This window comes from Furipterus horrens, unplaced genomic scaffold (assembly GCF_987537825.1).
Source record: "Furipterus horrens unplaced genomic scaffold, mFurHor1.1.pri manual_scaffold_15, whole genome shotgun sequence".
NCBI classification, from domain to species: Eukaryota; Metazoa; Chordata; class Mammalia; order Chiroptera; family Furipteridae; genus Furipterus; species Furipterus horrens.
In genome coordinates this window covers 75,043-95,795 of record NW_028327185.1, presented here as the reverse complement: position 1 = coordinate 95,795, position 20,753 = coordinate 75,043, and the positions used below count along the sequence as shown (strand labels likewise).

Here is a 20,753-nt window from a genome sequence, read left to right as displayed (position 1 = left end):
AATGCCTCATCATCCTTAATAGCAAATTTCTGCAACTAGGTGAAAGTTGTTTCGCGACCGACGATGAAACTCCGAATATTGGAAAGAAAAGGGAATTGTCAGATGGCATGGACTCATGTATTCATTCGTGTATGCATTCAACAAAGTGAGCACCTACTATGTACTTCGTATATCTTTGTATATTAAAATCATGTATGTCTGGCTGGTGTGGCTCCGTGGGTTGAGTGAACTAAAGGGTTGCTGGTTCGATTCCCAGTCAGGTCACAGGCCTGGGTTGCAGGCCAGGTCCCCAGTCAGTGTGGGTGCATGAGAAGTGACCACACACTGATGTTTCTCCCCCTCTGTTTCTCCCCACTTCCCCTCTAAAAATACATCAATAAAATCTTTTCTAAAAACATGGAAATTAAAGCACGTTTATTTTACATCTACCGTTGATACGTTTTTTGAAATGTTGTGTCAAGCAACCCCCTAACTGGTCATTTAAAGGCTTCTGTTACTCGGAAGTTAAATAAGTCTGTACTAAGTACCGAGTGCTTCTTAGGGAACTCTGCCTATTTCCATGAGAGTCCTCTGATTTAACTTAAAAACATACCTGAACTGGAGTGTTCCTTATTGATCACAAAGAATTGTATTAATATTTCATCTTTAAAGTACTATTAATAATAGCCTAACTAATAGTTTGGTTCACTAATGATGACGAACTTTTAAAAGTTATTTGTAGGAGAGAAGCCAGTACGCTAACTTTTAAAAATTTGTTAGACAGGATTAGCTGAACCGTTCTTTATTGCAAAACATGAAGATAGCTTGTTTAAGGATTTATTTCGGGGCGACGAAAGATGGGTTCGTCCTGTGGAACACCCACGAATGACAAGATAAAAATCCAGTTTGGCCTCGCCATATCTCAGTTAGTGGGTGTGGTAGGTGTGCATGTCATTCTGTATTCAATGCCATCCTCCTCTGTAGGTCAAATCGCTCGGGGGCCGTCCGCTAAGCTATTTATTCTTCTGTCCTCTCCGCGACTATAGGGACGCCCGGCGGCGGCGTCACTCTAGGGACGCAGAGTGTACGTACAAGCTTTACGAAGCTGCCGTTCTAGCTGTGGCCTCGGTATTTTTTTCTACGTAGCAGCTTCACAGAGATTCAAGCCTGTGCCTCGGCTCCTTGGGTGTTGGTAAGCTTGGAGAAGAATACACTGGGAAGGAGGACAGGGCGTGTCGGGGTCTGAATAGGATGGTCTGGAAAGGTGTCCCTGAGAAGCGGCCGGGCCGTGGGACTACCCCGGGGAGGGTGTGTCAGGCCGGGGAACTGTCGCGAGTGCAAAGGCCCCGAGGCTGGCGTGTGCCGGTGTGTTTGCGGAGCAGCGAGGAGGCCCGTGTGGCTAGAGGCGAGTGACCCCTGGGGAGGAGTGCAGGAGATGGGGTCAGAGAGGCAGTGGCAGGCTGGCCACTCGGAGATTTTGGCTTTGACAAAGATTTTGGCATCAGAACCTGGCGGCGGCTGGAACGCCCACCCGGACTTTTGACGTACGCAAATGAACTGCATGCAAATGAACCTAGTCCCAGCATCTCCCAGAGGAAATAAAAATGGACTTGGCTCCTTCTCAGAAGAAATGTTGATGGACTTAGCATGATACATGACCGGCCTGGCGGAGAGAAAAGCAGGGCGATATAAATAGCCTGCTGAATGTGTCGCCGCGTAAACTCGCTGTAAGTGAAATGTACTGTTTGGAAAGATGTGGAGGGAGGTCTTGCACCACCCCCGTCCCGCTTCCGATAGGCCGCCGGCACCTGGTCCCCGCCCCCGGAGGGCTTAGAAGCCGCCTCCGGGGAGGTCTGGCCTTCCGCTGCACTTCCGCCACGCTTCCGCCGCTTTGGTCCCACCCCAAAGGACTTCCCGGTGTTCGGCCTCGCCCCGCTTCCGGGAGTCTTCCGCCACCTTGTCTCCGCCCCCGAAGGGCTTCCTTGTCCTCGGCCCCGCCGCCCCGGAGGACTTCCGTATCTTCGGCCCGTTCTCCCCGCCCCATTCCCCCCCACCCCGCGAGATCGTTCTGCGCACGCGCGTGGGCCACATGGGCAGCGGACACTCGGTGGGGCGATAGTGGGTTCTTCCTGTGGCGTGAGGCCCTTCGTGTAGCCCTCGATTCTAGTTTTTCTTCTCCGGTTAGTACCTGCCTTTCGGGCGCCGCGGGGGTGCCGGCTGCGCCGGCGTGGGGCATGGGGATGAGGACTCTCCGGCGGCCTGGTCGCAGGTCACCGCCTCCCAAAGTGCCAGGCAGGCCCCGAGGCCCCGGCCCACCTTTAAGAAATCTCGTCTGGGCGCGCCGGTCCTGCGGCCTTCGTCTGGTGTTCCGCTATTTGGGAAATGTGCTCTGGGGCCGAGGTCGCCCCACGCCCCTACCCCCAACCCCCCGCCTCCTTCCGCATGCAGGACCCCAGCCCTCCCGGGAGAAGCCTCTGCCCCTCTTCACGTGTCCGTCCTCCTGGACTCCGTGGTCGGGATACTGGCTTAGCTTTCGAGCGGCTGCGATTCTTTTTTTTTTTTTTTTTTTTTTTTTTTTGAGCTTCGGCCGTTTGTCTCTTGGCCGTGAGGCGTCTGACTCAGTGTTTTCTGCTGAAGCTTCCTGCTCCGCCTGGACGCCCTGTTCTTTCTCCTTCCCCAGTTCTTCCTCTTGGACCTGCAGGGTCTCATCCCTCTTTCTGCCTCTACCGTGTCTCATTTGGGCTCCTTTTCTGCGTTGGTTTTTTTCCAAAAAAGGGCTTTTTCGATTTTCCCCTCCAGCCCCGGTGCCTCGGTCTCCACCTGTGTCAAATCGTGTTTGCGTCCCTCACCTCGGCCAAAGAAGGGGGTGGACGGAACGGTTTTAAGCCGTGGAAATGCTTTTTCAGTTGTAACTTTCGTTTTAGTAAGGATCTTACCTTACTTTCTTTTGACAGGAGCCGTAAAGTTCAGAACACACGGTAAGTTCCGCACACGTCCGTAAGCTATCGCCTGACAGAGGGTCTGGTACTCAGCTTACAGACCTGCGTGAGAAAATGGGAGTGGGAAGAAATGATCGGTTCCCTGCTACACACTGGACTCTGGGTGCCAGGATGTGTTTTATGCAGGAGTTACTTTCAGTGGACGGGAGTCATGGGTATATATTTTCCTTTGCGGTCTCGAAGCTATGACTCCAGGACCACTATATTTTCTCCAGGAGGCAAAATAGGAATTGTAGAATCTGTCTCAAAAGTATTTTTAAGTGCTTGACTTTTGGGGGGGTGGGGGTGGGGGGGCGGAAGTCAAGACACTTTTTGTATAGTTCATGCTCTCTTGTGTTTTGATGTCATTATGGTCACCAGGTCGATCACGCGCAGCACGAGAGAACGAGAGAGGGACTCGAGGGTAGAGCCTGTCAGGGTTCCCGCTGACTCTCTTGGCCCAGTGGTCCAAGCACCCAGAAGGGAGTCTCGGTTTCTCACCGCTTGTGTTTTGCAGGTCGCTTGTACCAGGTTGAATACGCCATGGAGGCCATCGGACGTGCGGGCACCTGTCCGGGAACTTTAGCGAACGACGGTGTTTGGCTTGCAGCAGAGCGACGCAACATCCACAAGCTGCTTGATGAAGTTGTTGTCCCTGAAAAAATTTATAAGCTCGATGATGAGTAAGTGAGCTCACAGGGGGGAGAGGGTTTCAATATCTCATGTGCTCACATACGTAGGATCTCACGTATTTCGGGAGGGTTGGCCCGTGTGCCGTAGTAAACTTGAAGCGAACGCTTGTTATTGTGCCTTTACTGGTGGACACTTTTGATTCTTATTTGAAACTTCCTTGAGGCTTAGGACGATGCGTTATTATTTTGACGTGCAGGGCCAAGCCCTAGGTGGAGAAACTATTCTATACCGTTCGGAGTACAGGCGTGGTAGGTGTGCAGATCTGGGTTAAGTCTGTGTGGCCTCGCACCCGTTGCTTTCCTTCTCTGGGCTTCGGTGCCGCCTCGAGTGGTGGTGGCCGTTTAATGAACTAGAGTAAAACGAGTGAAATACACTAGCGCAGGGTCTGACACGTGGCAGGCTCCCCGAGTGTTCAGAACGGCTACTCGGGAATTGTGTGGAAGTGTCCCGAATCCTACCCCTGGAGGTCTGGGAACAGTTTAGATGAGCCCCGTCAGTTTCGCGTCGTTGGGCGTGCGGGACTCCTAGCCTGCGGGGCACTGGGTTTGCCTGTCAGAGACTTCCCCCCTGAGTGGGGGACGAGGCGGGTGCCGGTTCTAGGGCCTTTGGATGCGTGTCCAAGGAAGCGTCATCCCTCCAGAGTCACCGCCGGGCCACGGGCCGCTCGGCAGCCGGCAGGCTTGCGGAGGTGTAGTGACAGCAGGTGACAGAGGGTGCCAGCTCTAGGGGAGCCGGCGCAGCCCTCGGGGAGCGGCAGCAAAGAAAGGAAAGGCGCCTTTCCTGGGAGCCTAGCCCCTGAGCCCCCTCCCTCCGCCCCGGCCAGCCAGGCCTTTGGAGGTGAGAATACCGATGACCCAGGAGTGGGGGTAGTTTTTCTTCCCCTCTGGCAAAACCTCTGTCTTGCTTCTGGACCCTCTCGGGACTTGCTTTAGCTTCCTAGTGCTCCTTCTCTCGCCCTGTTCGGCGTCGTGGCGCTGAATACGCCTATCGAAGAACTGGAGGGGGCGCTGTGCATCTTTCATGTCATAAACGACGTCAGGTTTGTCCCGCAAAGATAAACCTTCTGTAGTTTCTGTCTGTTCAGAAGAAAACCAGAGCATTGACGCGAGCATGGTAAACTTATCATGGAACTTGGGGCTTTGCAAATACTTCTTAAAGGCCCTCTCAGACACCTGCTCTGCTTACAGACACATGAATACATTTTTTTTTTCTTCCTCCAGGGGCATGGCTTGCACCGTGGCCGGCGTAACTTCTGACGCTAACATTCTGACCAACGAACTGAGGCTCATTGCCCAAAGGTATGGTCAGAGAGAGTGTGACTGACGATCTATAATTCAGTTTGCTTGATATCTCTAAGGAGAACTCGTTTTTGCCAAGATGAGAGTCATCGCAGATTTATTAATTGAAAATTGCTTCTTTTTTCTAACCCGAACTTATAAAATGCTATGGTCATAAGATTGTTAGGATGTTGACATTCCCCTGCTCCCCTTTCAAATGACAGGTGACTGTCAATGTCCCCCCATGGCGCAGGTTTATGTCCAGAATATGTTTTGCTTAGATTTTTGTGTCTTAGGAAAAAATGATGACTATGCCAGTGTTTTCATCCTAGGTATTTATTTATTACAGTATCGGGAGCCAATTCCTCGTGAGCAGTTGGTGACAGCGCTCTGTGATATCAAACAAGCGTACGCGCAGTTTGGAGGTAGGAAATCTGGGGCATATTTATTCCAGAAAGGGGAAACATTTTCTAGGTAATAATTTTTTTATGAGATGGTAAAAAGAAATTGAAAAGTAAGTGAAAAACTTTTTGTACATTTGCGCTTCGTGGTTTCTGCGATATGTATTATCATATGTTTTATTAACAGACCATCGAGAGGCAGAAATAGCCTTTTTAAATCTGGAAACCGATTGCTTTTCTTACCTAATAATTAAACTCAGCACGGAGTAGCGGCCCTCCGGGTCTTAACTCCGTCTCCTGGCTGTGCCCATCTCCCGGAAGCAAGTGGACGTTTTGGTGGGCCTTAGTCTGTGGTGGCCAGAACAGAGCCACTTACGAATGCTCAGCTTCACAAGAAAGGTGCTTCAGCTACGTTCGGGGAGCTCGAGTGACTGTACCGATACTGCCTTTGGGCGGCTGATGTGCTTGACGGTCCTCTTTTCTTGGTTAAAGGGAAAAACGTGCCTTTGGCGTCTCGCTGCTGTCCATTGGCTGGGATAAGCGTTACGGCTTTCAGCTCTATCGGAGCGACCCAAGCGGAAATTACGGGGGATGGAAGGCCGCACGCATTGGCAATAACGGCGCCGTGAGTATTTCTGTGTTGCTGTAAAACCTAGCGATAGGTACCTAACGTGATTTTGCAACGGCGATGAATGTAAACGGTATTTTAAGGTAGCTGCAACAACTTTAGCACCTGTGATTGCTATAACGCAGCCGTGCGTGTGTGTGTTTGCCCCCAGTGGAAATTGCCACGCCGACCAGAGAGAATGGAAAGACGGTCATCGGAGTCCTCGGACAGAAGGAACTGGAACAGCTGATCAGAAGACACGAGGAAGAAGAAGCTAAGGCTGAGCGTGAGAAGAAAGAAAAAGAACAAAAAGAAAAGGATACATGGAAGACAGAATTGGGGGTCTTATAAATCTTTTGAGCCCCATTTCAGCCGCCCTCTTCCACAGTGAGCACGTGTTGGCTTTTGAACCCGGACGGTGGGAAAGAGGGATGGTAGCCTCTGATCGGGGCCTCGCCTTTCTGTAAGTTGAGCGGTGACTGCTCTTCATGGGCCTTTCTACCCCCCTCCCCCCTTTTCTTGGAATAAAACTCGGTAAGAATGGAAACGGTGAAGGAGAATTGTCTGTAGCAGTCACTGTTGTTCACCGGGGTTAGTGGGTCTGTGATCCTTCATGCTTCAGTGTCCTGGGGCAGCCCTGGAGGTGCCGGGACACAAGAGGCTAAAGTTGGTGGGTGCGAGTGTCATAAGCAGGGAAAGATGGGACTTGTGCCCTGAAGGCCTCCCTTGCTGTGTCCCTACTGTCTTGGAGAACCCGTGGCCCTCGGCCTCTGTGGGAATCACATTCTTGTACCTGTTGCCAGCCATCGACATCGATGGCTCTTCCTAGGACCGGAAGTGTGTGCGTGCACATGTATACACACACGCGTTCACGCAAACCGCTCCGAAAACACGTGAAAGGCCCGTTTACAGTGCAAGCCCTGCACCCGCTACAGTAATCGGTCATCAGTGCTTCTGAGCACCTCTGGATCCCTCAGATCCCATTTCCCTCTCCCCCTCTACTCCCGAGAGAGAACTCGAGTTTACCTTTCCCCTTACCTACAATGCGTTTGTCTGTTCCTCTGACCCAGGTGGCACATCCCTCAGGGTAGCCGGGTGTGCCCTCTCTCCGTCTCCAGCGCTTGGTTTAAGAACGACCGTGGGCTGAGCCGACCCAGACCAGACGGGCGGGGGGATGACAGCTGCGGACGCCGCAGCAGGCCCACGGCGGGCGCGTGGCAGGTCCTGTGCAGGAGAGATTATGGCCACAGAGGAAAAGGGGCCGCAGACGAGAGCAGTCGGTCTTGGCTGAGGCGGGGCGGTGGGTGGGGGGTGGGGGGCCCTGGTCTCAGCCCAGGAAGGCTCCAGGGCCACCGCCGCAGTGCCGGCCTCCCACACTTGTCCCCTCCAGCTCTCCTCAGAGCACATTGAACCCTTCCGTCGGTTCCCCATGCGAGACTTTCAAAGATCTGCTGCGAAGTGAGCGAAGCTTAAGCTTCAGGACCCCTCGCTTCCGAGGCCTGGGAAGGGACCCTCACAATGTGTTCCGTGCTCGTGCTTTTTGTAAAGTCTGCAAAAGTAAGGTCTTCTACCTGCGGTTAATAAGCGCTACCGTCTGTTTCTGCAGCGGAACATACTTGTCCGCAGATACTTCCATGCGTAGTGAGGTTATTGTTACTCACCTCAGGGTCGAAATGGCTCTCGGGACGTGTTCCTCACCCACCCGATGAGCCTGCATACCCAGTATAGTGACAGGAAGGCACAGGAACAGAAGTTGTCACCGTCGTTGGACGTTCCTGGACAGTGGGAGAGGAACAGGGCTTGACATGGGCCAAGTCAGAAGCAAAGTTCATCCTTAAGGTGTGTGCAGTTACCATCTGGGGATTCAGGTCCCGTGATGCCGGAAACGCCGGGGGGGCGGGGGGGTGCCTTACGGGTATGTCGGCTCATCGAACCACTGCGGTAATTTGGTGAGGTTTCTCATTCTGATTTTCAGTTTGATACCCAATTTTGTATTTGTACTGCCGTATTCTTTTGCTTTAAGAGGACACCCCCCCACTCCGCTACACACACACACACACACACACACACAGATAGTATCTTCTATATAAACCCGAATCAGCCCCTGCTTTCCCTCGTCCTGAGAATAAAGTCCACTTTCTTCATTCTGACCTGCAACTCGCCACTGCCTTGTTGCTGATGCTCTGTCCTGGACCCCCGCCCCCCTCTGGACCGCCCTCTGTCTGTCCCTCACCCTCTCTGGAATGCTCTTCTCTCTGCACTCTGTGTCTCCCGCCCCCGAAGAACTACCCCGTCCTCTTCCCTGTCCCCGTGGGACTTCGGGGCCCTCTATCCTGCTCCCGAAGGTCTTATACACCCTCCGCCACGCTTCCGGTAGGCTGCCGGCACCTCGGCCCCGCCCCTGGAGGACTTAGGAGCCGCCTCCGGGAAGTCTGACCTTCTGCCGCACTTCCGGGACACTTCCACCCTCCCGGTCCCACCCCAGAGGACTTCCGGGCGACTTCCGCTTGCGGCGGACGCGCCGTCTTGTTCCCGCCCTAGGAGGTCTCACGCAGCCGAGGCCCAACCCCCGAAGGTCTATGCAGCCTGCGCCGCCATCTTGGTCTCACCCAGAAGGTCTTCCGGGTGTTCGGCCTCGCCCCGCTTCCGGGAGTCTTCCGCCACCCTGTCCCCGCCCCCGAAGAACTAGAACTACCGCGTCCCCTTCCCTGCCCCGCACTGGCACTTCGGGGTCCTCTATCCTGCTCCCGAAGGCCTTACACATCCTCCGATAGCGTTCCGGCACCTCGCCCCCGCCCCTGGAGGACTTAGGAGCCGCCTCCGGGAAGTCTGACCTTCCGCCGCACTTCCGGGACACTTCCACCCTCCCGGTCCCACCCCAGAGGACTTCCGGGCGACTTCCGCTTGCGGCGGACCCGCCATCTTGTTCCCGCCCTAGAAGGTCTGACGCAGCCGAGGCCCAACCCCCGAAGGTCCACGCAGCCTGCCCCGCCATCTTGGTCCCACCCCGAAGGTCTTCCGGGTGTTCGGCCTCGCCCCGCTTCCGGGAGTCTTCCGCCACCCTGTCCCCGCCCCCGGAGAACTGCCGCGTCCCATTCCCTGCCCCACCCCCGCCCCGGGACTTCGGGGTCCTCTATCCTGCTCCCGAAGGTCTTACACATCCTCCGATAGAGTTCCGGCACCTCGCCCCCGCCCCTGGAGGACTTAGGAGCCGCTTCCGGGAAGTCTGACCTTCCGCCGCTCTTCCGGGACACTTCCGCCCTCCCGGTCCGACCCCAGAGGACTTCCGGGCGACTTCCGCTTGCGGCGGACCCGCCATCTTGTTCCCGCCCTAGAAGGTCTGACGCAGCCGAGGCCCAACCCCCGAAGGTCCACGTAGCCTGCCCCGCCATCTTGGTCCCACCCCGAAGGTCTTCCGGGTGTTCGGCCTCGCCTCGCTTCCGGGAGTCTTCCGCCACCCTGTCCCCGCCCCCGGAGAACTGCCGCGTCCCCTTCCCGGCCTCCCCCCCCCGGGACTTCGGGGTCCTCTGTCCCGCTCCCGAAGGTCTTACACGTCCTCCGCAATTCTATGGAGAGGTTTACGGTATCAAATTACAATAGTAAACTCAACATTTACTTAATCTGATGGTGCTCAGACTTTTTTAGAAAGTGCAAATCATCACCTCTCGATTCAGACGCCAGGCTCTGGGATTGCCAAGAAGCCACTTAAGTCCACTGAACTCAACGCGCTTCACCTGCTCCTGTGCGCTCCAGAGGAACTCTTCCATCAACCTGTCAGTGTGCTTGCCGGCTGTGGCTCCCCGTCTGTCTCAGTGCTGCCCTCCTGTGGGGAACTCTGGGAATTACAGCTAAGGGAAGCTCACCGAGTCCATTGTACGGATAGGGCTAGATGGCTAGGCTCAGGGTTGATAGGTTTAGCGTTAATGAGCCTAGGGTTAACAGGCTTCTATCTTTAATAGACTCAGCCTTCCTGGATGGAGCTTCAGAAGAGCTAACAGATTTCGTATGTACCCCATCATCAGGCCCAGTGCTCTTTCGGGGTGGCTGTAGGAACCCCGAAAGCGAGGAGTAAGGCCAGCGGGAGACTGTGCAGAGCGCACGTCTGTCCCAGCACACTAAGTGTGAGTAGTCGTAGCGGGGGTAAAAAGAAAAAGAATGGCAAACTACCTAGATACTACCTGACTTAGTGAGATAATATAGCTTATTTAATTTTTTCTGCACAACAGTGAGGCAGCAAAGCAGAAGTTATTCTTTCTTATTAATTTTCTAGAATTAAAAAATTCAAACATACATAAAATATTCAAATATAATGACTTGAAGAGTTCTTGCCATACACTTTTAACAATTATTGACATTGTGCCAATAGATATCCATATTGATGTAGGTTAGGATATTGTGGCATGTGCAGGTTCACAGCTAAACGAGTGGTGGTGCCAAGTATTCAAAATAAGGTTTTCAGCTTTGCAGTCCTTCGTCCTTCCTTAATCACCAAATTTTTTTAGGTAAATCATTCTTCTAACTCCCCAAATTTGAGACAGTACTAGAGAAATGATATTCAAAGTTAAAATTGAATTTGTACAGCCAAAACTTAAGTCTCTCAGAGTGTTAATGTCATGTTTCTTATTTATACCTTTTATGTATCCAGTTTACTTTGTCTCCTGTTATTGGCAATTTTTTGGTCTTGTTTTAAATTGTTGTTCTTTTACAGTTGTCCCAGTTTTTCTCCCGTGTTGTTTGTATTTTTAACTATCGACCCAATACCTTCCTATTTTTGTTCTTATACTGTTTTTAGTGTGCGTCACTGCTTGAACCCCTTCACTTTTTTTTTTTTTTGAAATATGTCATCTGTGTGCTATTAGTAGGTTGCTCTTCTAATTATCATTATTAGCTTTAAAGGGTGTAGACTCTGGGAAAGCTTCTTATTGAACTGTCATTGTACTGTGCAGAGAGTGCCCAGTTCCACAGACAAGCTCTTCCCTCGTATTTTGCAAGGTTCCGTTCCTCGGGTGATCTGTACGGAAACGACCTTTAGTGGCCCTCCGGGAGGTTTCAGGCAGAATCAGTAGCTCTGCAGGCAGTGACTGCTTTTGTTGCAGTATTTCTGTGTATTTGTGTCTTTGGAGGTCTATCGGTTACCATTACTCTAGTAGTCATTTGTGGAATAATCAGAATGACCCCGTGCTGGCACTTCCATGCACAGTTTTATTTCATCCTCACCGTGGTCAGTTTTACAGAAGGCAAAACTGATATGCAGAGAAGGAGGTAACTTGCTTTCAGGTCAGACAGCAGGTGTTAGAGGCTGGAAGGAACCCAAGCCGTCCACCTGAAAATCCTGTGTTCTTAACCAGCGTGCTGTTATCCCCTCTCTTCATACTCAAATCTGAGTAAGACTAGGTCTCCAATTTTAAGAAGCGCAGGCTAATGCCTCATCATCCTTAATAGCAAATTTCTGCAACTAGGTGAAAGTTGTTTCGCGACCGACGATGAAACTCCGAATATTGGAAAGAAAAGGGAATTGTCAGATGGCATGGACTCATGTATTCATTCGTGTATGCATTCAACAAAGTGAGCACCTACTATGTACTTCGTATATCTTTGTATATTAAAATCATGTATGTCTGGCTGGTGTGGCTCCGTGGGTTGAGTGAACTAAAGGGTTGCTGGTTCGATTCCCAGTCAGGTCACAGGCCTGGGTTGCAGGCCAGGTCCCCAGTCAGTGTGGGTGCATGAGAAGTGACCACACACTGATGTTTCTCCCCCTCTGTTTCTCCCCACTTCCCCTCTAAAAATACATCAATAAAATCTTTTCTAAAAACATGGAAATTAAAGCACGTTTATTTTACATCTACCGTTGATACGTTTTTTGAAATGTTGTGTCAAGCAACCCCCTAACTGGTCATTTAAAGGCTTCTGTTACTCGGAAGTTAAATAAGTCTGTACTAAGTACCGAGTGCTTCTTAGGGAACTCTGCCTATTTCCATGAGAGTCCTCTGATTTAACTTAAAAACATACCTGAACTGGAGTGTTCCTTATTGATCACAAAGAATTGTATTAATATTTCATCTTTAAAGTACTATTAATAATAGCCTAACTAATAGTTTGGTTCACTAATGATGACGAACTTTTAAAAGTTATTTGTAGGAGAGAAGCCAGTACGCTAACTTTTAAAAATTTGTTAGACAGGATTAGCTGAACCGTTCTTTATTGCAAAACATGAAGATAGCTTGTTTAAGGATTTATTTCGGGGCGACGAAAGATGGGTTCGTCCTGTGGAACACCCACGAATGACAAGATAAAAATCCAGTTTGGCCTCGCCATATCTCAGTTAGTGGGTGTGGTAGGTGTGCATGTCATTCTGTATTCAATGCCATCCTCCTCTGTAGGTCAAATCGCTCGGGGGCCGTCCGCTAAGCTATTTATTCTTCTGTCCTCTCCGCGACTATAGGGACGCCCGGCGGCGGCGTCACTCTAGGGACGCAGAGTGTACGTACAAGCTTTACGAAGCTGCCGTTCTAGCTGTGGCCTCGGTATTTTTTTCTACGTAGCAGCTTCACAGAGATTCAAGCCTGTGCCTCGGCTCCTTGGGTGTTGGTAAGCTTGGAGAAGAATACACTGGGAAGGAGGACAGGGCGTGTCGGGGTCTGAATAGGATGGTCTGGAAAGGTGTCCCTGAGAAGCGGCCGGGCCGTGGGACTACCCCGGGGAGGGTGTGTCAGGCCGGGGAACTGTCGCGAGTGCAAAGGCCCCGAGGCTGGCGTGTGCCGGTGTGTTTGCGGAGCAGCGAGGAGGCCCGTGTGGCTAGAGGCGAGTGACCCCTGGGGAGGAGTGCAGGAGATGGGGTCAGAGAGGCAGTGGCAGGCTGGCCACTCGGAGATTTTGGCTTTGACAAAGATTTTGGCATCAGAACCTGGCGGCGGCTGGAACGCCCACCCGGACTTTTGACGTACGCAAATGAACTGCATGCAAATGAACCTAGTCCCAGCATCTCCCAGAGGAAATAAAAATGGACTTGGCTCCTTCTCAGAAGAAATGTTGATGGACTTAGCATGATACATGACCGGCCTGGCGGAGAGAAAAGCAGGGCGATATAAATAGCCTGCTGAATGTGTCGCCGCGTAAACTCGCTGTAAGTGAAATGTACTGTTTGGAAAGATGTGGAGGGAGGTCTTGCACCACCCCCGTCCCGCTTCCGATAGGCCGCCGGCACCTGGTCCCCGCCCCCGGAGGGCTTAGAAGCCGCCTCCGGGGAGGTCTGGCCTTCCGCTGCACTTCCGCCACGCTTCCGCCGCTTTGGTCCCACCCCAAAGGACTTCCCGGTGTTCGGCCTCGCCCCGCTTCCGGGAGTCTTCCGCCACCTTGTCTCCGCCCCCGAAGGGCTTCCTTGTCCTCGGCCCCGCCGCCCCGGAGGACTTCCGTATCTTCGGCCCGTTCTCCCCGCCCCATTCCCCCCCACCCCGCGAGATCGTTCTGCGCACGCGCGTGGGCCACATGGGCAGCGGACACTCGGTGGGGCGATAGTGGGTTCTTCCTGTGGCGTGAGGCCCTTCGTGTAGCCCTCGATTCTAGTTTTTCTTCTCCGGTTAGTACCTGCCTTTCGGGCGCCGCGGGGGTGCCGGCTGCGCCGGCGTGGGGCATGGGGATGAGGACTCTCCGGCGGCCTGGTCGCAGGTCACCGCCTCCCAAAGTGCCAGGCAGGCCCCGAGGCCCCGGCCCACCTTTAAGAAATCTCGTCTGGGCGCGCCGGTCCTGCGGCCTTCGTCTGGTGTTCCGCTATTTGGGAAATGTGCTCTGGGGCCGAGGTCGCCCCACGCCCCTACCCCCAACCCCCCGCCTCCTTCCGCATGCAGGACCCCAGCCCTCCCGGGAGAAGCCTCTGCCCCTCTTCACGTGTCCGTCCTCCTGGACTCCGTGGTCGGGATACTGGCTTAGCTTTCGAGCGGCTGCGATTCTTTTTTTTTTTTTTTTTTTTTTTTTTTGAGCTTCGGCCGTTTGTCTCTTGGCCGTGAGGCGTCTGACTCAGTGTTTTCTGCTGAAGCTTCCTGCTCCGCCTGGACGCCCTGTTCTTTCTCCTTCCCCAGTTCTTCCTCTTGGACCTGCAGGGTCTCATCCCTCTTTCTGCCTCTACCGTGTCTCATTTGGGCTCCTTTTCTGCGTTGGTTTTTTTCCAAAAAAGGGCTTTTTCGATTTTCCCCTCCAGCCCCGGTGCCTCGGTCTCCACCTGTGTCAAATCGTGTTTGCGTCCCTCACCTCGGCCAAAGAAGGGGGTGGACGGAACGGTTTTAAGCCGTGGAAATGCTTTTTCAGTTGTAACTTTCGTTTTAGTAAGGATCTTACCTTACTTTCTTTTGACAGGAGCCGTAAAGTTCAGAACACACGGTAAGTTCCGCACACGTCCGTAAGCTATCGCCTGACAGAGGGTCTGGTACTCAGCTTACAGACCTGCGTGAGAAAATGGGAGTGGGAAGAAATGATCGGTTCCCTGCTACACACTGGACTCTGGGTGCCAGGATGTGTTTTATGCAGGAGTTACTTTCAGTGGACGGGAGTCATGGGTATATATTTTCCTTTGCGGTCTCGAAGCTATGACTCCAGGACCACTATATTTTCTCCAGGAGGCAAAATAGGAATTGTAGAATCTGTCTCAAAAGTATTTTTAAGTGCTTGACTTTTGGGGGGGTGGGGGTGGGGGGGCGGAAGTCAAGACACTTTTTGTATAGTTCATGCTCTCTTGTGTTTTGATGTCATTATGGTCACCAGGTCGATCACGCGCAGCACGAGAGAACGAGAGAGGGACTCGAGGGTAGAGCCTGTCAGGGTTCCCGCTGACTCTCTTGGCCCAGTGGTCCAAGCACCCAGAAGGGAGTCTCGGTTTCTCACCGCTTGTGTTTTGCAGGTCGCTTGTACCAGGTTGAATACGCCATGGAGGCCATCGGACGTGCGGGCACCTGTCCGGGAACTTTAGCGAACGACGGTGTTTGGCTTGCAGCAGAGCGACGCAACATCCACAAGCTGCTTGATGAAGTTGTTGTCCCTGAAAAAATTTATAAGCTCGATGATGAGTAAGTGAGCTCACAGGGGGGAGAGGGTTTCAATATCTCATGTGCTCACATACGTAGGATCTCACGTATTTCGGGAGGGTTGGCCCGTGTGCCGTAGTAAACTTGAAGCGAACGCTTGTTATTGTGCCTTTACTGGTGGACACTTTTGATTCTTATTTGAAACTTCCTTGAGGCTTAGGACGATGCGTTATTATTTTGACGTGCAGGGCCAAGCCCTAGGTGGAGAAACTATTCTATACCGTTCGGAGTACAGGCGTGGTAGGTGTGCAGATCTGGGTTAAGTCTGTGTGGCCTCGCACCCGTTGCTTTCCTTCTCTGGGCTTCGGTGCCGCCTCGAGTGGTGGTGGCCGTTTAATGAACTAGAGTAAAACGAGTGAAATACACTAGCGCAGGGTCTGACACGTGGCAGGCTCCCCGAGTGTTCAGAACGGCTACTCGGGAATTGTGTGGAAGTGTCCCGAATCCTACCCCTGGAGGTCTGGGAACAGTTTAGATGAGCCCCGTCAGTTTCGCGTCGTTGGGCGTGCGGGACTCCTAGCCTGTGGGGCACTGGGTTTGCCTGTCAGAGACTTCCCCCCTGAGTGGGGGACGAGGCGGGTGCCGGTTCTAGGGCCTTTGGATGCGTGTCCAAGGAAGCGTCATCCCTCCAGAGTCACCGCCGGGCCACGGGCCGCTCGGCAGCCGGCAGGCTTGCGGAGGTGTAGTGACAGCAGGTGACAGAGGGTGCCAGCTCTAGGGGAGCCGGCGCAGCCCTCGGGGAGCGGCAGCAAAGAAAGGAAAGGCGCCTTTCCTGGGAGCCTAGCCCCTGAGCCCCCTCCCTCCGCCCCGGCCAGCCAGGCCTTTGGAGGTGAGAATACCGATGACCCAGGAGTGGGGGTAGTTTTTCTTCCCCTCTGGCAAAACCTCTGTCTTGCTTCTGGACCCTCTCGGGACTTGCTTTAGCTTCCTAGTGCTCCTTCTCTCGCCCTGTTCGGCGTCGTGGCGCTGAATACGCCTATCGAAGAACTGGAGGGGGCGCTGTGCATCTTTCATGTCATAAACGACGTCAGGTTTGTCCCGCAAAGATAAACCTTCTGTAGTTTCTGTCTGTTCAGAAGAAAACCAGAGCATTGACGCGAGCATGGTAAACTTATCATGGAACTTGGGGCTTTGCAAATACTTCTTAAAGGCCCTCTCAGACACCTGCTCTGCTTACAGACACATGAATACATTTTTTTTTTCTTCCTCCAGGGGCATGGCTTGCACCGTGGCCGGCGTAACTTCTGACGCTAACATTCTGACCAACGAACTGAGGCTCATTGCCCAAAGGTATGGTCAGAGAGAGTGTGACTGACGATCTATAATTCAGTTTGCTTGATATCTCTAAGGAGAACTCGTTTTTGCCAAGATGAGAGTCATCGCAGATTTATTAATTGAAAATTGCTTCTTTTTTCTAACCCGAACTTATAAAATGCTATGGTCATAAGATTGTTAGGATGTTGACATTCCCCTGCTCCCCTTTCAAATGACAGGTGACTGTCAATGTCCCCCCATGGCGCAGGTTTATGTCCAGAATATGTTTTGCTTAGATTTTTGTGTCTTAGGAAAAAATGATGACTATGCCAGTGTTTTCATCCTAGGTATTTATTTATTACAGTATCGGGAGCCAATTCCTCGTGAGCAGTTGGTGACAGCGCTCTGTGATATCAAACAAGCGTACGCGCAGTTTGGAGGTAGGAAATCTGGGGCATATTTATTCCAGAAAGGGGAAACATTTTCTAGGTAATAATTTTTTTATGAGATGGTAAAAAGAAATTGAAAAGTAAGTGAAAAACTTTTTGTACATTTGCGCTTCGTGGTTTCTGCGATATGTATTATCATATGTTTTATTAACAGACCATCGAGAGGCAGAAATAGCCTTTTTAAATCTGGAAACCGATTGCTTTTCTTACCTAATAATTAAACTCAGCACGGAGTAGCGGCCCTCCGGGTCTTAACTCCGTCTCCTGGCTGTGCCCATCTCCCGGAAGCAAGTGGACGTTTTGGTGGGCCTTAGTCTGTGGTGGCCAGAACAGAGCCACTTACGAATGCTCAGCTTCACAAGAAAGGTGCTTCAGCTACGTTCGGGGAGCTCGAGTGACTGTACCGATACTGCCTTTGGGCGGCTGATGTGCTTGACGGTCCTCTTTTCTTGGTTAAAGGGAAAAACGTGCCTTTGGCGTCTCGCTGCTGTCCATTGGCTGGGATAAGCGTTACGGCTTTCAGCTCTATCGGAGCGACCCAAGCGGAAATTACGGGGGATGGAAGGCCGCACGCATTGGCAATAACGGCGCCGTGAGTATTTCTGTGTTGCTGTAAAACCTAGCGATAGGTACCTAACGTGATTTTGCAACGGCGATGAATGTAAACGGTATTTTAAGGTAGCTGCAACAACTTTAGCACCTGTGATTGCTATAACGCAGCCGTGCGTGTGTGTGTTTGCCCCCAGTGGAAATTGCCACGCCGACCAGAGAGAATGGAAAGACGGTCATCGGAGTCCTCGGACAGAAGGAACTGGAACAGCTGATCAGAAGACACGAGGAAGAAGAAGCTAAGGCTGAGCGTGAGAAGAAAGAAAAAGAACAAAAAGAAAAGGATACATGGAAGACAGAATTGGAGGTCTTATAAATCTTTTGAGCCCCATTTCAGCCGCCCTCTTCCACAGTGAGCACGTGTTGGCTTTTGAACCCGGACGGTGGGAAAGAGGGATGGTAGCCTCTGATCGGGGCCTCGCCTTTCTGTAAGTTGAGCGGTGACTGCTCTTCATGGGCCTTTCTACCCCCCTCCCCCCTTTTCTTGGAATAAAACTCGGTAAGAATGGAAACGGTGAAGGAGAATTGTCTGTAGCAGTCACTGTTGTTCACCGGGGTTAGTGGGTCTGTGATCCTTCATGCTTCAGTGTCCTGGGGCAGCCCTGGAGGTGCCGGGACACAAGAGGCTAAAGTTGGTGGGTGCGAGTGTCATAAGCAGGGAAAGATGGGACTTGTGCCCTGAAGGCCTCCCTTGCTGTGTCCCTACTGTCTTGGAGAACCCGTGGCCCTCGGCCTCTGTGGGAATCACATTCTTGTACCTGTTGCCAGCCATCGACATCGATGGCTCTTCCTAGGACCGGAAGTGTGTGCGTGCACATGTATACACACACGCGTTCACGCAAACCGCTCCGAAAACACGTGAAAGGCCCGTTTACAGTGCAAGCCCTGCACCCGCTACAGTAATCGGTCATCAGTGCTTCTGAGCACCTCTGGATCCCTCAGATCCCATTTCCCTCTCCCCCTCTACTCCCGAGAGAGAACTCGAGTTTACCTTTCCCCTTACCTACAATGCGTTTGTCTGTTCCTCTGACCCAGGTGGCACATCCCTCAGGGTAGCCGGGTGTGCCCTCTCTCCGTCTCCAGCGCTTGGTTTAAGAACGACCGTGGGCTGAGCCGACCCAGACCAGACGGGCGGGGGGATGACAGCTGCGGACGCCGCAGCAGGCCCACGGCGGGCGCGTGGCAGGTCCTGTGCAGGAGAGATTATGGCCACAGAGGAAAAGGGGCCGCAGACGAGAGCAGTCGGTCTTGGCTGAGGCGGGGCGGTGGGTGGGGGGTGGGGGGCCCTGGTCTCAGCCCAGGAAGGCTCCAGGGCCACCGCCGCAGTGCCGGCCTCCCACACTTGTCCCCTCCAGCTCTCCTCAGAGCACATTGAACCCTTCCGTCGGTTCCCCATGCGAGACTTTCAAAGATCTGCTGCGAAGTGAGCGAAGCTTAAGCTTCAGGACCCCTCGCTTCCGAGGCCTGGGAAGGGACCCTCACAATGTGTTCCGTGCTCGTGCTTTTTGTAAAGTCTGCAAAAGTAAGGTCTTCTACCTGCGGTTAATAAGCGCTACCGTCTGTTTCTGCAGCGGAACATACTTGTCCGCAGATACTTCCATGCGTAGTGAGGTTATTGTTACTCACCTCAGGGTCGAAATGGCTCTCGGGACGTGTTCCTCACCCACCCGATGAGCCTGCATACCCAGTATAGTGACAGGAAGGCACAGGAACAGAAGTTGTCACCGTCGTTGGACGTTCCTGGACAGTGGGAGAGGAACAGGGCTTGACATGGGCCAAGTCAGAAGCAAAGTTCATCCTTAAGGTGTGTGCAGTTACCATCTGGGGATTCAGGTCCCGTGATGCCGGAAACGCCGGGGGGGCGGGGGGGTGCCTTACGGGTATGTCGGCTCATCGAACCACTGCGGTAATTTGGTGAGGTTTCTCATTCTGATTTTCAGTTTGATACCCAATTTTGTATTTGTACTGCCGTATTCTTTTGCTTTAAGAGGACACCCCCCCACTCCGCTACACACACACACACACACACACACACAGATAGTATCTTCTATATAAACCCGAATCAGCCCCTGCTTTCCCTCGTCCTGAGAATAAAGTCCACTTTCTTCATTCTGACCTGCAACTCGCCACTGCCTTGTTGCTGATGCTCTGTCCTGGACCCCCGCCCCCCTCTGGACCGCCCTCTGTCTGTCCCTCACCCTCTCTGGAATGCTCTTCTCTCTGCACTCTGTGTCTCCCGCCCCCGAAGAACTACCCCGTCCTCTTCCCTGTCCCCGTGGGACTTCGGGGCCCTCTATCCTGCTCCCGAAGGTCTTATACACCCTCCGCCACGCTTCCGGTAGGCTGCCGGCACCTCGGCCCCGCCCCTGGAGGACTTAGGAGCCGCCTCCGGGAAGTCTGACCTTCTGCCGCACTTCCGGGACACTTCCACCCTCCCGGTCCCACCCCAGAGGACTTCCGGGCGACTTCCGCTTGCGGCGGACGCGCCGTCTTGTTCCCGCCCTAGGAGGTCTCACGCAGCCGAGGCCCAACCCCCGAAGGTCTATGCAGCCTGCGCCGCCATCTTGGTCTCACCCAGAAGGTCTTCCGGGTGTTCGGCCTCGCCCCGCTTCCGGGAGTCTTCCGCCACCCTGTCCCCGCCCCCGAAGAACTAGAACTACCGCGTCCCCTTCCCTGCCCCGCACTGGCACTTCGGGGTCCTCTATCCTGCTCCCGAAGGCCTTACACATCCTCCGATAGCGTTCCGGCACCTCGCCCCCGCCCCTGGAGGACTTAGGAGCCGCCTCCGGGAAGTCTGACCTTCCGCCGCACTTCCGGGACACTTCCACCCTCCCGGTCCCACCCCAGAGGACTTCCGGGCGACTTCCGCTTGCGGCGGACCCGCCATCTTGTTCCCGCCCTAGAAGGTCTGACGCAGCCGAGGCCCAACCCCCGAAGGTCCACGCAGCCTGCCCCGCCATCTTGGTCCCACCCCGAAGGTCTTCCGGGTGTTCGGCCTCGCCCCGCTTCCGGGAGTCTTCCGCCACCCTGTCCCCGCCCCCGGAGAACTGCCGCGTCCCCTTCCCGGCCTCCCCCCCCGGGACTTCGGGGTCCTCTGTCCCGCTCCCGAAGGTCTTACACGTCCTCCGCAATTCTATGGAGAGGTTTACGGTATCAAATTACAATAGTAAACTCAACATTTACTTAATCTGATGGTGCTCAGACTTTTTTAGAAAGTGCAAATCATCACCTCTCGATTCAGACGCCAGGCTCTGGGATTGCCAAGAAGCCACTTAAGTCCACTGAACTCAACGCGCTTCACCTGCTCCTGTGCGCTCCAGAGGAACTCTTCCATCAACCTGTCAGTGTGCTTGCCGGCTGTGGCTCCCCGTCTGTCTCAGTGCTGCCCTCCTGTGGGGAACTCTGGGAATTACAGCTAAGGGAAGCTCA

At 53.3% G+C, this 20,753-nt stretch overlaps 2 long non-coding RNA genes across 2 annotated transcripts; both read left to right on the top strand.

Moving 5' to 3' along the window:
- The first annotated feature begins 4,897 nt into the window (after positions 1 to 4,897).
- LOC149992231 (uncharacterized) lies at positions 4,898 to 6,379 on the top strand. Its single transcript, XR_016508285.1, has 3 exons — positions 4,898 to 4,948; positions 5,277 to 5,953; positions 6,108 to 6,379. It is a non-coding gene; the product is annotated as an uncharacterized LOC149992231 (long non-coding RNA).
- Positions 6,380 to 16,251: 9,872 nt separating this feature from the next.
- Positions 16,252 to 17,609, top strand: LOC149992230 (uncharacterized). The gene is made up of 3 exons (XR_016508293.1): positions 16,252 to 16,302; positions 16,631 to 17,307; positions 17,462 to 17,609. It is a non-coding gene; the product is annotated as an uncharacterized LOC149992230 (long non-coding RNA).
- Positions 17,610 to 20,753: the final 3,144 nt, after the last annotated feature.